General features: G+C 39.5%; 1 long non-coding RNA gene across 2 annotated transcripts; it reads left to right on the forward strand.

The window, feature by feature from the left end:
• The first annotated feature begins 884 nt into the window (after positions 1 to 884).
• LOC306930272 lies at positions 885 to 4,403 on the forward strand. Of its 2 annotated transcripts, XR_013790871.1 has the most exons (7): positions 885 to 948; positions 1,048 to 1,140; positions 1,231 to 1,308; positions 1,392 to 1,483; positions 1,590 to 1,658; positions 2,908 to 2,965; positions 3,216 to 4,403. It is a non-coding gene; the product is annotated as an uncharacterized lncRNA (long non-coding RNA). The 2 variants fall into 2 exon arrangements; XR_013790872.1 differs by lacking the exons at positions 2,908 to 2,965; positions 3,216 to 4,403 and adding an exon at positions 1,821 to 2,042.
• The last annotated feature ends 8,205 nt before the right edge of the window (positions 4,404 to 12,608 follow it).

Consider the following 12,608-nt stretch of genomic DNA (forward strand, 5'->3'; position numbering starts at 1 on the left):
ATGAGTATGTTACTATGTACATATGATCTGGAGCTGTCCAGTAATCAGACATTTCTGGGAGGACGTGAAGGAAGATATCTGTAAAATTATGGGTTATCATATAGAGTTTTCATCATTACACTGTATAGGCCTACTGGCTGCTGATGTGGGAAATATACGAAAAACACTCTGTGCGGCTACAGTCTTGTCTTTCCTGTGTGACTCCTTGAGTTTGCTTTGATGATTGTTAAGTCCTGGAGCAGCTTGTTCAACCTCGAGGTAGCCTACAACTTGAAAAGCTTCCATCATCAAACCCTTCCTTAGAGTTGTTTACACTTCAGGACCAGTGCCATGTCTCATTGTAATGAGTCATCTGCATCCATTTGGCCTCTTTTCTAAAGACAGCTAGGCTACTCCATGTCTCATTGTAATCAGTCATCTGCATCCATTTGGCCTCCTTTCTAAAGACAGCTACTCCACCATTTACAGGACAAAGGGAATGTTGCAGTGCAGGGGTGAGGCGAGTGACCACATGACCATGCAATGTGGTGGAACTGCACAAAACAGCACATTGGCATGGTTAAATCATATTTCTAAATACTGTTTCATGTCTGAAAACATATCAACGCTAATTAAACCTTTCCGTATTTTGTCATCTTGATCAATATATCAATATATCTTAAGGCACAACATACACACAGGTTTGTGCACTGCAGGCTTTCTCTGAATTACTCTTCACTCGTTCTGTCCTGTCGTCCTCCTTTCATGTCTCCCCTTCCTGTTGTCTATGTGTAATCAGTGGGACAGTCCCACTGGGACTGGGAACCAATACGTTTCATAGCACCACCCCCTCAGCTCAGCATATAGGGTAGCTGGCCAGGCATAGGGAATAGGCGGTGTTTTAACCAGGTTGTTTCCTGTTCCAGTCAGGCTGTTGGGTGGTGTTTTGTTTGTGCTCGTAGCATCGAGGTAAGCTCTTGGTTTTACTAATATAGGGTTACCTGTCTCTAGGTTGATTTATGTCAACAACCTCCAGTTTATTTATGCTTTATTCTTTTTCTTCGTCAGAAACTGTGAAGCTCTGATCTAGTGACAGCCCTGTCAGCGTGTGTGTGTGTGTGTGTGTGTGTGTGTGTGTACACACAGTTCAGAGAAACCAAGGTAGGCTTGCCTCATACCGCAACAGCACAAACGAGCCGTTACGTTAAATTGTCTCCCAGTTAATTATGCAAATGCTTGTCTCGTTGTTAGACGCAGCGGCGAACGAGCCGGCTAATGTGTGTGCGTGTGTGTGTGTGTGTGTGTGTGTGTACACACCAGAGTCTTGAGGTAGGCTTCCGTCCGTATTGTGACAGCATAAAAGTTTGTGTTTGATGAATGACGTGTGTCCTCATGATACGTTTGTTACACAGACGGTGTTTCTACCCAGTAATACACTGACAAGAGCCTGACTAACGTGGTGTCCGTTGTGCGTGTGTGTAAACCTACACACCAGAGTTTAGAGGTAGGCTTGCGTCCATACTGCGACAGCATAGTAGTCTTTGTTAAGTAAAATGCAAATCCTCATGATATGTTTATATTAGTCCTCATGACATGTTTATATTACACAGACGGTGTCCCGACCGAGCAAACACTGACTGTTTTACCAACAACCTGGATGCCCTGATCACCTTAACAGGGTATGTGCTAATTAGCAGTACAAAGTACATTTAATGCATGTCATGTATGATTGTTTGGCTACATCAGCGTTGTACTCAGAATCTGAGTCTGAGTACAACCATGAAAGCACTTTAACTATATGGTAAATCGTGAGGCTAATTGAGGTTTGTGTTCCATTACAGATTGGACCTCATACTGTGAACCGCTGTTCTTTTTTGTTTTGAATTCAAGTCTATGCTATGCTGCTATAGTTTTTATATTGGTTTTGTACTAGATCACGCCCAAGTGGTGTTTTATAATGGTCCTCACTTTTACTGCTCTAACCAAAGTGTTAACTAGTTAACCGCCAAAGACGGATACAGTAGTTCCCTACAGAATGTTAACCCCATGAGCGCTGGTTTAGAAATAACAGGTAGCCTACACATTGCTTTTTAAACAAAAACAAAATTAAATGAATTAGTTATGAGTTCACATAACGTTATAACGTTTTTTTTAAAGAAAATAAACAACACACACACACACACACACACACAAACTTCAGTACATTTACAAGTCCAGGTGTGAAGGAGTACTGTGTTCATGGATTGAGTAATTTGGAAAACAAATCTATGACCCACCCGTACTTTACTTGTTTTTGCCCTTGGTTATAACTTATAATACATGTTCAAAGTCAATAGTTTTTTTGTATCTGTGGCTGGTAGGAGTGCGTTGTGTTGACAATTTCAACCACTAGGCCTAACATAAAATAGAGAGGCAATAGAAAGCATTATCATATTAAAGCAAGTAACCTTTTTGCAAGATAAATTAAGATGCTGGGATGTAAATCACAGTATAATGAGTAATTTCTTCTACTTAATGGCTTTGCTTCAGTAACAATTAATTCATATTTAATTATATTATTCAATAGTGTTAGACTGTACATATTTTTGCCCGGAAACTCACTATATGTGCATAATGTCCATACATATTAGATATAGATTCAGATGTTACATAATAAGTTAACTAAGCAATCTCACAGTTACCAGTTTCTTTCTAGAAGGTTGCATTGAGCATGCCTGGGGGAGGAGGGAGGGGCGGAGCACGCAGCAGTTTGTTAGGTTGTGATTGGTTGAGATATGGTTCTATTGTTCTCCTCTTTGGCCTATCAAGCCAAGTAGCTCCACCTCAGGCTCTCTAGTATAAGAAGAGTTGGTCTGTGTCAGTTCTCCACAACTGCTCCAGGATATCAATAATTTCTGATCAGATCTGACTGTGGACTCCCGACTTCAGGTGAAGATGAACTCTATCAACCTCAACTCTGCTGAACAGGAGGAACCCAAAGACCATGGTATGTTACTTGCCGCTTTCACCCGTCATATATTGAATGTTTCAATCTTTCATTTTGTTTCTCACAGTGAATTTGTAAATAGAAGTGATTGTAGTAATACCTAACCCTGTATACTAGACTGTATTAGTGCAATTAAGGGCTGTTGTATATTGAATGTATTGTTACTGTATAATTTGCTATTTTCTTATATTTATTTGTGTATTTCTTTATTAACCTTTTTTGACCTTTCCAATCCATGTCTTACCAACAGTAAGTGAACATAGAAGCTTGGCTAAACAAAAAAAACATGGCTGTGACCAGTGTGGACAACGCTACCATTACATGTCTGCCCTTAAAAGACACCAGAGAATTCACACTAGAGAGAAACCCTATGGATGTGATCAGTGTGGACAACACTTCTCTCAAATGTTTGACCTTAAAAGACACCAGAGAATTCACACTGGAGATAAACCCTATGGATGTGATCAGTGTGGACAGAACTTCACTTTAATGTCCCACCTTAAAGGCCACCAGAGAATTCACACTGGAGAGAAACCCTATGGATGTGATCAGTGTGGACAACACTTCTCTGACATGTCTACCCTTAAAAAGCACCAGAGAATTCACACTGGAGAGAAGCCCTATGGATGTGATCAGTGTGGACAACAGTTCTCTATGATGAACAATCTTAAAAAACACCAGAGAATTCACACTGGAGAGAAACCCTATGGATGTGATGAGTGTGGACAACACTTCTCTCAAATGTCAAGTCTTAAAAGACACCAGAAAATCCACACTGGAGAGAAACCCTATGGATGTGATCAGTGTGGACAACACTTCTCTGAAATGTCCAGCCTTACAAAGCACCAGAGAATTCACACTGGAGAGAAACCCTATGGATGTGTTGCGTGTGGACAACACTTCTCTGAAATGTCCAGCCTTAAAAATCACCAGAGAATTCACACTGGAGAGAAACCCTATGGATGTGATGAGTGTGGACAACACTTCTCTCAAATGGCAACTCTTAAAAGACACCAGAAAATCCACACTGGAGATAAACCCTATGGATGTGATCAGTGTGGACAGCACTTCTCTGAAATGTCCCACCTTAAAAGCCACCAGAGAATTCACACTGGAGAGAAAAACTAGGGGTGTGATTCAAATTATGTGGAAGTACACACTGGATTTAAAGTAGTTGTGGTCAGTGTGGTTAAGAGTTTTACTGCTTCAAGCCACCACTCGTCACGTCATGAGCACACATATGAAAGATAAGCCTGGTTAGTGTGAACAGTATGATAAGACCTCAATAATGGAAGGACGAGAAACACACTGTTTTAAACAAATCTATTTAATAGTATTTCTTATTCATGGAGTTGTTTTGATTGGTTGGTTGATTGATTTATTAACAGTTTGCAGAATTACAGTACAACTCAATACAAAGACTGTTAACTGTGAGTGAATGACACCATAAAGCATAAAGCTGTTTTTTTTATTTTTTGTTACATGTAAATAAGTAGTGCACTCATGAATAAAGGTAAGCAAACAAGTCAAGAGGAGTTTTTTTTAGCTTTTGTTTATAGGAGTACTGTGTGTGGTAATTTCAGTCAATCATATGGACTACTGTTTGGAAGGCAACACACCTTGTGTTGTTGCCTAATTTCCAGAAATTACCAGAAATTGCCTAATTTCTGGTAATTTCTTCTCAATGACTCTGTTCGAATAACACGATGGAGGTGAGAGACTCATTCACACACATGGACAAGGACATGAATGGTGTTTATTTTACATGTAAATTCAGCAGTACATGCATAATAGATAGCAGTAACCTTTAGAGCAGGGGTTCTCAACGTTTTTGGCTGGGGTCTGGACCCCCGGAAATGCTTTGGCCATGTCTCGCGACCCCCGTCCTAACCCCCACTCCCCACCCCAATACAAACTGACTGACTGCAAAAATAACCTTAATAATAGAGAAAAATGAATACTGAAACCAGATATAATCATTAAGGAAGGTTTATGCGTGTACTATGTAAACTCTTCTTTTCCAGCCATCCAGTTGCAAAGTCAGAGACACACAATTCAGGTCATGTATAGTGTTGTTAAGTATAATTCAGGTAACCTGAGATATCATGAACATGTGCATGGGATATTGTACGTTTACATGTCCAGATTTGAAGGAGTACTATGTTCATGGAATGGGTAATTTGAAAAACAAATAAATGACTCATTACGCTTTACTTGTTTTTTGTCCTTCTTGGTTTTAATGAATGTTCAAAGTCAATAGTTGTTTTTTGATCTGTGGCTTGTAGGATTGTCACGAACACAACAGTGTTCGTGACAATTTCAGCTTCAGTAACAATTAATTAATATTACATTATATTATTCAATATTGTTAGACTGTACATATATTGCCCATATACTCACTGTATATGTGCATAATGTCCACATATTGGATATAAATAGATTAATATGTTACATATAACGTTTACAAAGCAATCTCACAGTTACCAGAAGGTTGCATTGAGCATGCATGGGGGAGGAGGGATAGGACCAGGTGGAAGCAGATAGTCGCAGCCTTATGTTCCACCGGGAACGAAGAGGATTAAGTAAATACGTTTGCCACAAAGTGTACAGACAACGGGCATATCTCCTGTATGAGTCCCTATGTGTGCCATTGTCACATACCATAGCTACTCTACAGCTACAGGTAAAGGCCCTTTGCCTGTAATGTGTGTGCCTTTATGTTACTTACATTAGGCCTATGTCACTCAACCCTGTGCCACAGACGGTACAAGTAAAGGGTTTTTCCCCTGTATGAATCATTGAGTGTGTCTTCAGATTACCCTAATTATTAAATGTTTTCCCACACTCTGTGCGGCTACAGTCTTGTCTTTCCTGTGTGACTCCTTGAGTTTGCTTTGATGATTGTTAAGTCTTGGAGCAGCTTGTTCAACCTCGAGGTAGCCTACAACTTGAAAAGCTTCCATCATCAAACCCTTCCTTAGAGTTGTTTACACGTCAGGACCAGTGTCATGTCTCATTGTAATGAGTCATCTGCATCCATTTGGCCTCCTTAAGACAGCTACTCCATCATTTACAGGACAAAGGGAATGTTACAGTGCAGGGGTGAGGTGAGTGATCACATGACCATGCACTGTGGTGGAACTGCACAAAACAGCACATTGACATGGTTACACATTAAACCTTTCCGTATTTTGTCATCTTGATCAATTATATCAATATATCAATATATCTTAAGACACAAAATACACACAGGTTTGTGCACTGCAAACTTATATAATGATACAGGCTTTCTCTGAATTACTCTTCCTTTCATGTCTCCCCTTCCTGTCGTCCGTGCAGCAACACACTCCCCCTCTATACGTTCCCTACAGAATGTTAACCCCATGAGTGCTGGTTTAGAAATAACAGGTAGCCTACACATTGCTTTTTAAACAAAAACAAAACTCCTAATGTATTAGTTATGAGTTCACATAACGTTAATGTTTTTAAAGAAAATAGAACAGTGTTTTCACACACACACACACACACACACACTTCAGTACATTTACAAGTCCCGGTGTGAAGGAGTACTGTGTGTTCATGGATTGAGTAATTTGGAAAACAAATATATGACCCACCCGTACTTTACTTGTTTTTTTGTCCTTGGTTATAACTTATAATACATGTTCAAAGTCAATAGTTGTTGTTTTTTTATCTGTGGCTGGTAGGAGTGTGTTGTGTTGACAATTTCATTAAATATCATAAAATAGAGAGGCAATAGAAAGCATTATCATATTAAAGCAAGTAACCCTTTTGCAAGATAAATTGAGATTCTGGGATGTAAATCACAGTCGTTTCTTCTACTTAATCGCTTTGCTTCAGTAACCATTCATATTGAATTATATTATTCAATAGTGTTAGACTGTACATATTTTTGCCCGGAAACTCACTATATGTGCATAATGTCCATATTAGATATAGATTCAGATGTTACATATTAAGTTAACTAAGCAATCTCACAGTTACCAGTTTCTTTCTAGAAGGTTGCATTGAGCATGCCTGGGGGAGGAGGGAGGGGCGGAGCATGCAGAGTTTGTTAGGTTGTGATTGGTTGAGATATGGTTCTGTTCTCCTCTTCGGCCTATCAATCCAAGCAGCTCCACCTCAGGCTCTCTAGTATAAGAAGAGTTGGTCTGTGTCAGTTCTCCACAACTGCTCCAGGATATCAATCATTTCTGATCAGATCTGACTGTGGACTCCAGACTTCAGGTGAAGATGAACTCTATCAACCTCAACTCTGCTGAACAGGAGGAACCCAAAGACCATGGTATGTTACTTGCCGCTTTCACCCGTCATATATTGAATGTTTGTTTCATAGTAATTTGTTTGTCACAGTGAACTTGTAAATAGAAGTGATTGTAGTAATACCTAACCCTGTATACTATACTTATTAGTGCAATTAAGGGCTGTTGTATATTGAATGTATTATTGCGAACGCAGTGAGCATTTACTATGAGACCCAGCAGATCACGTCTGTGTGTGTGTGTGTCTGTCTGTGTGTGTGTCACTCTGTAACACCACCCGCCCACCACCAGAGGGCGCAGCTGTATCACACACAAAAACACACACACACACATGCACGCACACACGCACGCACGCACGCACGCACAAAAAACTTAACTTAAAAAAAAACTTAACTTAAAAAAAAACTTAACTTAAAAAAAAAACTTAAAAGGAAAAACGCACACACACACACAAAACTTAACAAAAAACTTAACTTAAAAAAAAAACTTAAAAATGAAAAACACACACAAAAAAAACTTAACTTAAAAAAAAAACTTAAAAATGAAAAACACACACACAAAAAAAACTTAACTTAAAAAAAAACTTAACTTAAAAAAAAACTTAAAAAGGAAAAACTTAAAGGAAATAAAAACTTAAAAAAAAACTTAACTTAAAAAAAAAACTTAAAAAGGAAAAACTTTAAAAGGAAAGAAAAACTTAAAAAAAAACTTAAAAAGGAAAAACTTTAAAAGGAAAGAAAAACTTAAGAAAAAAACTTAAACACAAAAAAAGAGAACTTAAAAAAAACCTTACAAAATTACGTAATTTATTCTAATTGTTGTTTTTGCAATTTACGAGCTGCGTTCGCTTCCCGCGTTCGCGCGTCTTACTTGTTACTGTATAATGATTTGCTATTTTCTTATATTAATTTAGCTGTGCATTTCTTAAAATGCACAGCAAAATTGTGTATTTCTTTATTAACAACATTTTTTGACCTTTCCAATCCAGTGTTGCATCATGAGTCTGGTCTCCATGTCTTACCAACAGTAAGTGAACATAAAAGCTTGGCTAAACAAAAACAACATGGCTGTGACCAGTGTGGACAACGCTACCATTACATGTCTGCCCTTAAAAGACACCAGATAATTCACACTGGAGAGAAACCCTATGGATGTGATCAGTGTGGACAACAGTTCTCTATAATGAACGATCTTAAAAAACACCAGAGAATTCACACTGGAGAGAAACCCTATGGATGTGATCAGTGTGGACAACACTTCTCTCACATGTCTACCCTTAAAACACACCAGAGAATTCACACTGGAGAGAAACCCTATGGATGTGATCAGTGTGGACAACACTTCTCTCACATGTCTACCCTTAAAAAGCACCAGAGAATTCACACTGGAGAGAAACCCTATGGATGTGATGAGTGTGGACAGCACTTCTCTGAAATGTCCAGCCTTAAAAGACACCAGAGAATTCACACTGGAGAGAAACCCTATGGATGTGATGAGTGTGGACAACACTTCTCTATAATGAACGATCTTAAAAAACACCACAGAATTCACACTGGAGAGAAACCCTATGGATGTGATCAATGTGGACAACACTTCTCTGAAATGTCCAGCCTTAAAAAGCACCAGAGAATTCACACTGGAGAGAAACCCTATGGATGTGATCAGTGTGGACAACACTTCTCTCAAATGTCCAGCCTTAAAAAGCACCAGAGAATTCACACTGGAGAGAAACCCTATGGATGTGATCATTGTGGACACCACTTCTCTGAAATGTCCAGCCTTAAAAAGCACCAGAGAATTCACACTGGAGAGAAACCCTATGGATGTGATGAGTGTGGACAGCACTTCTCTGAAATGTTCAGCCTTAAAAGACACCAGAGAATTCACAGTGGAGAGAAACCCTATGGATGTGATCAGTGTGGACAACACTTCTCTCAAATGTTTGACCTTAAAAAACACCAGAGAATTCACACTGGAGAGAAACCCTATGGATGTGATGTGTGTGGACAGCACTTCTCTGAAATGTCCAGCCTTAAAAGACACCAGAGAATTCACACTGGAGAGAAACCCTATGGATGTGAACAGTGTGGACAGCACTTCTCTGAAATGTCCAGCCTTAGACACCAGAGAATTTTCACTGGAGAGAAAAACTAGGGTTGTGATTCAAATTATGTGGAAGTACACACTGGATTTAAAGTAGTTGTGGTCAGTGTGGAAAGAGTTGTACTGCTTCAAGCCACCACTCTTATTCATGGAGTTGTTTTGATTGGTTGATTGATTTATTAACAGTTTGCAGAATTACAGTACATGTCAAGTACAACTCAATACAAAGACTGTTAACTGTGAGTGGATGACACCATAAAGCATTACACCTGTTTACAATAGGGCCCACCATTTTCAATCCATCAAAACATTTAGAGACGTACGAATATACACAACTATAGTCAAAACAGGAAATCATCATAGAGGAGGTAAAAAGGGAAAAGAAACATAAACAGTGAGGGGGAAAGGGGGTGTGTAGGGGATTCAGATTTTACGGGGCCGGTTTCGAATTGCAGCCGTCTCTAGGTGCCCTTTGAGAGTAGTTTTGAAGGGATTCACATGTCTTAATGGCTGTGTTTCAGATAAATCGAAAACAGTTCCAGGTGGCTTGTGTACAATTCAAATGTATCTGCCATTTTGCACATTTACCAATGCATATTCATATATTCAATATTGGTAAATAAGAAAATGCAGTAAACTTAATGTTAAAACTTGAATCAACATATTTTACATCATCATTGTGTTCAGAATCAATAAAATCCATTTCAATAAATGTGCAAAATGTAAGCATCTCTTTTACATCTTTCATCACATCACATTACTAGTTTCAATAATAAAACTTCTACTACCCATGTCATTTCTAAAATACATGTTAGTTTACAAATACTCAAATAAATATCAATACATATGTTACAATTAAACCAAAATACAAGCACTCTTGTGGAGTTGCTGCTAAAGCCATGTACTCAGCTTCACAAGTTGAAAGTGCTACGGTGCATTGCTTTTTCTGCCCAGTTTTCATCGCTATATGCTAGTAATCCTAGTTCTTCACATTTTCTATAGCACAAAGATTTATCCCTGGTTCAAAATCAATGCCAATAAAATGTCTCAATAAATAGCAATAAATAAATCACATGAATCACAAATATCCCCCAAACACAAATTAACACATATTTTTCCTTTTCTTTTGTTTTACTGTGTTGTGACAATCATGCATCACCACCCTGTTTTTGTTTTTACCCCCCACTGCATTCTTGCCCTCTGGCAGTATAGTCAGGGTAAATGTATCATTTTCTCTCCTAATTCCATAACAATAATCAAAGGTTACATTTCCCTGGTAATCAGATTTAACTTGACACTCGTAATCCTTTAAATATTGAGGTGGTCTCCTTTCTCTTTGTGGGTAAGTTGTACTCTGGCCACTCTCACCTGCCTGAAAGTCAACCAGATCTCCTACCTCGGATTCTGCATCCTGTTCAACCAGATTACTCATTTCTGACTGCATTTTGTTCTTGTGTCTCTTCTAGAGTTACATTGGTTTTCTTCATTTCTGACTCTACATTTTGTTCTTGTGTCTCTTCTGGAGTTACATTGGTTTTCTTAACTTTAGGTAGATGGTTTACAGCCCTCCTCATACTGTACTCATCATCCTCCTCATCTTGCCCTGTTTGGGTCTGAATCTCAGTGACACTCCTCTGAATGAATTTTACCAATCTGTGTTTAGCTACAAGTACTTTCCCTGTGTCAGGACAAAATACCAGATAAGCTGGGCTGTTTCTGTCATAGCCGACAAGAATACCTTCTTCACATTGTGAATCCCACTTTTTCTTATCTTGCTTGTATGCATAGCATGGGGACCCAAATGTTCTCATTCTCGAAAGGTTTGGCTTCTTTCCTGTCAGCATATAGTATGGTGTCTGCCCTACACACTTGTTGAAACACCTGTTTCGAATGACAGCAGCAGTCCTTACTGAATATGTCCACTTCTGAGCTGAGGTCTCATGTCTGATTGCATTTTTGCTTAGCAATGCTTGAAATAGGCCAGAAGCATACTCGGTACCATTATCTGATCGAATACACTTAATGTTCCCATAAGGTGAAACATCAGCAATGTATTACCCTGTAGCTTTGACTATGTCACTCTTACATTTGAAGAAATAAACAAAAATTGCTCCTGAGTAACCATCAGTAAATGCTAAAATGTATTTGAATCCATCTTTAGCCGTTGGATAGATCGGTCCAAATAATTCAGTGTGTACAAATTCTAGTGCAGCTTTAGCCCTTTGTTCTGGCTCTCTGTTTCGGCTCTGAGCAAATTTACCTTCTGTGCACACTTCACATGACAATTTGGAAATATCAACTTCGCCTTTAATTTCCATACCTTTAGTTACATTCTGCAATTTCAACACATGAAAACGTGGAATTTCATGCCACGTTTTGATATCATAACACCCTTGACATTCATCAACATCAGAATTTCCCTCTACATTGTTTAAATAAAACAATCTGTCATGTACCTTAATGTTGAATGTCGTACCGTTTTTATGGATGAGCTTGTTCTGTCCCTCTTTGAATATGACTGTGGCTCCATTTGCTGTAGCTGCTTTGACTGAGAAAATGTCTTGGGGAAAGGATGGAACGTAGAGCGCCCCCTTCAGCATCGTTTCCACCTCTCGACCTTGTTATCCCTCAGGCAAACTACTGCAGCACCTCTCTTCAGCGCTATGCCAGAGGCCCTCACTCCATCAGCCAACTCTAGAACATGCTTTCGTGGCTCGAAACTCTCGTCGAAGTTTCGGAACTTCTTCACGTCGGTCACAATGTGGGACGTAGCCCCGGTGTCGACCATCAGCCCTCTGCTCAGAGCAATGCCCTGACAGAGTCTCTGCTTCGGTCCCCCGGCGCCGTCCACTTGGCAAACCTTGAAAGCAGACGTGTGCTCTCTCCGTCTTCTCCGCCTGCAGTTGGTCTCGTAGTGCGTGGAACTTTTACAAAAACTGCACCACCGTCTCTGCTCCCTCCGACCAACAGCAGCCTCAGTACACTCGATAGCTTTATGTCCCTTCTGGCTGCAGTTGTAACAACAGGACGACAGTTTCATGTCTTTGCCTTTCATCACGCTGTCTCCGACGACAGAGTTGCACTTACCACTGAATTCATCAGTGCTCTCGTAACTCCTCAGCTTGGTTCCTCAGCAAAGGTTATCTTGTCATCACTTTGTGCAATGTGGATAGAAAATGGCTTGTATGAATCTGGTAGCCCCTTCAGAATCATAGTTGTCAACAAGCCGTCACTTATCGTCTCTTCCGCATTCCTCA

This window comes from Electrona antarctica (genome assembly GCF_951216825.1).
Source record: "Electrona antarctica genome assembly, chromosome: 9".
Lineage (NCBI taxonomy): Eukaryota > Metazoa > Chordata > Actinopteri > Myctophiformes > Myctophidae > Electrona > Electrona antarctica.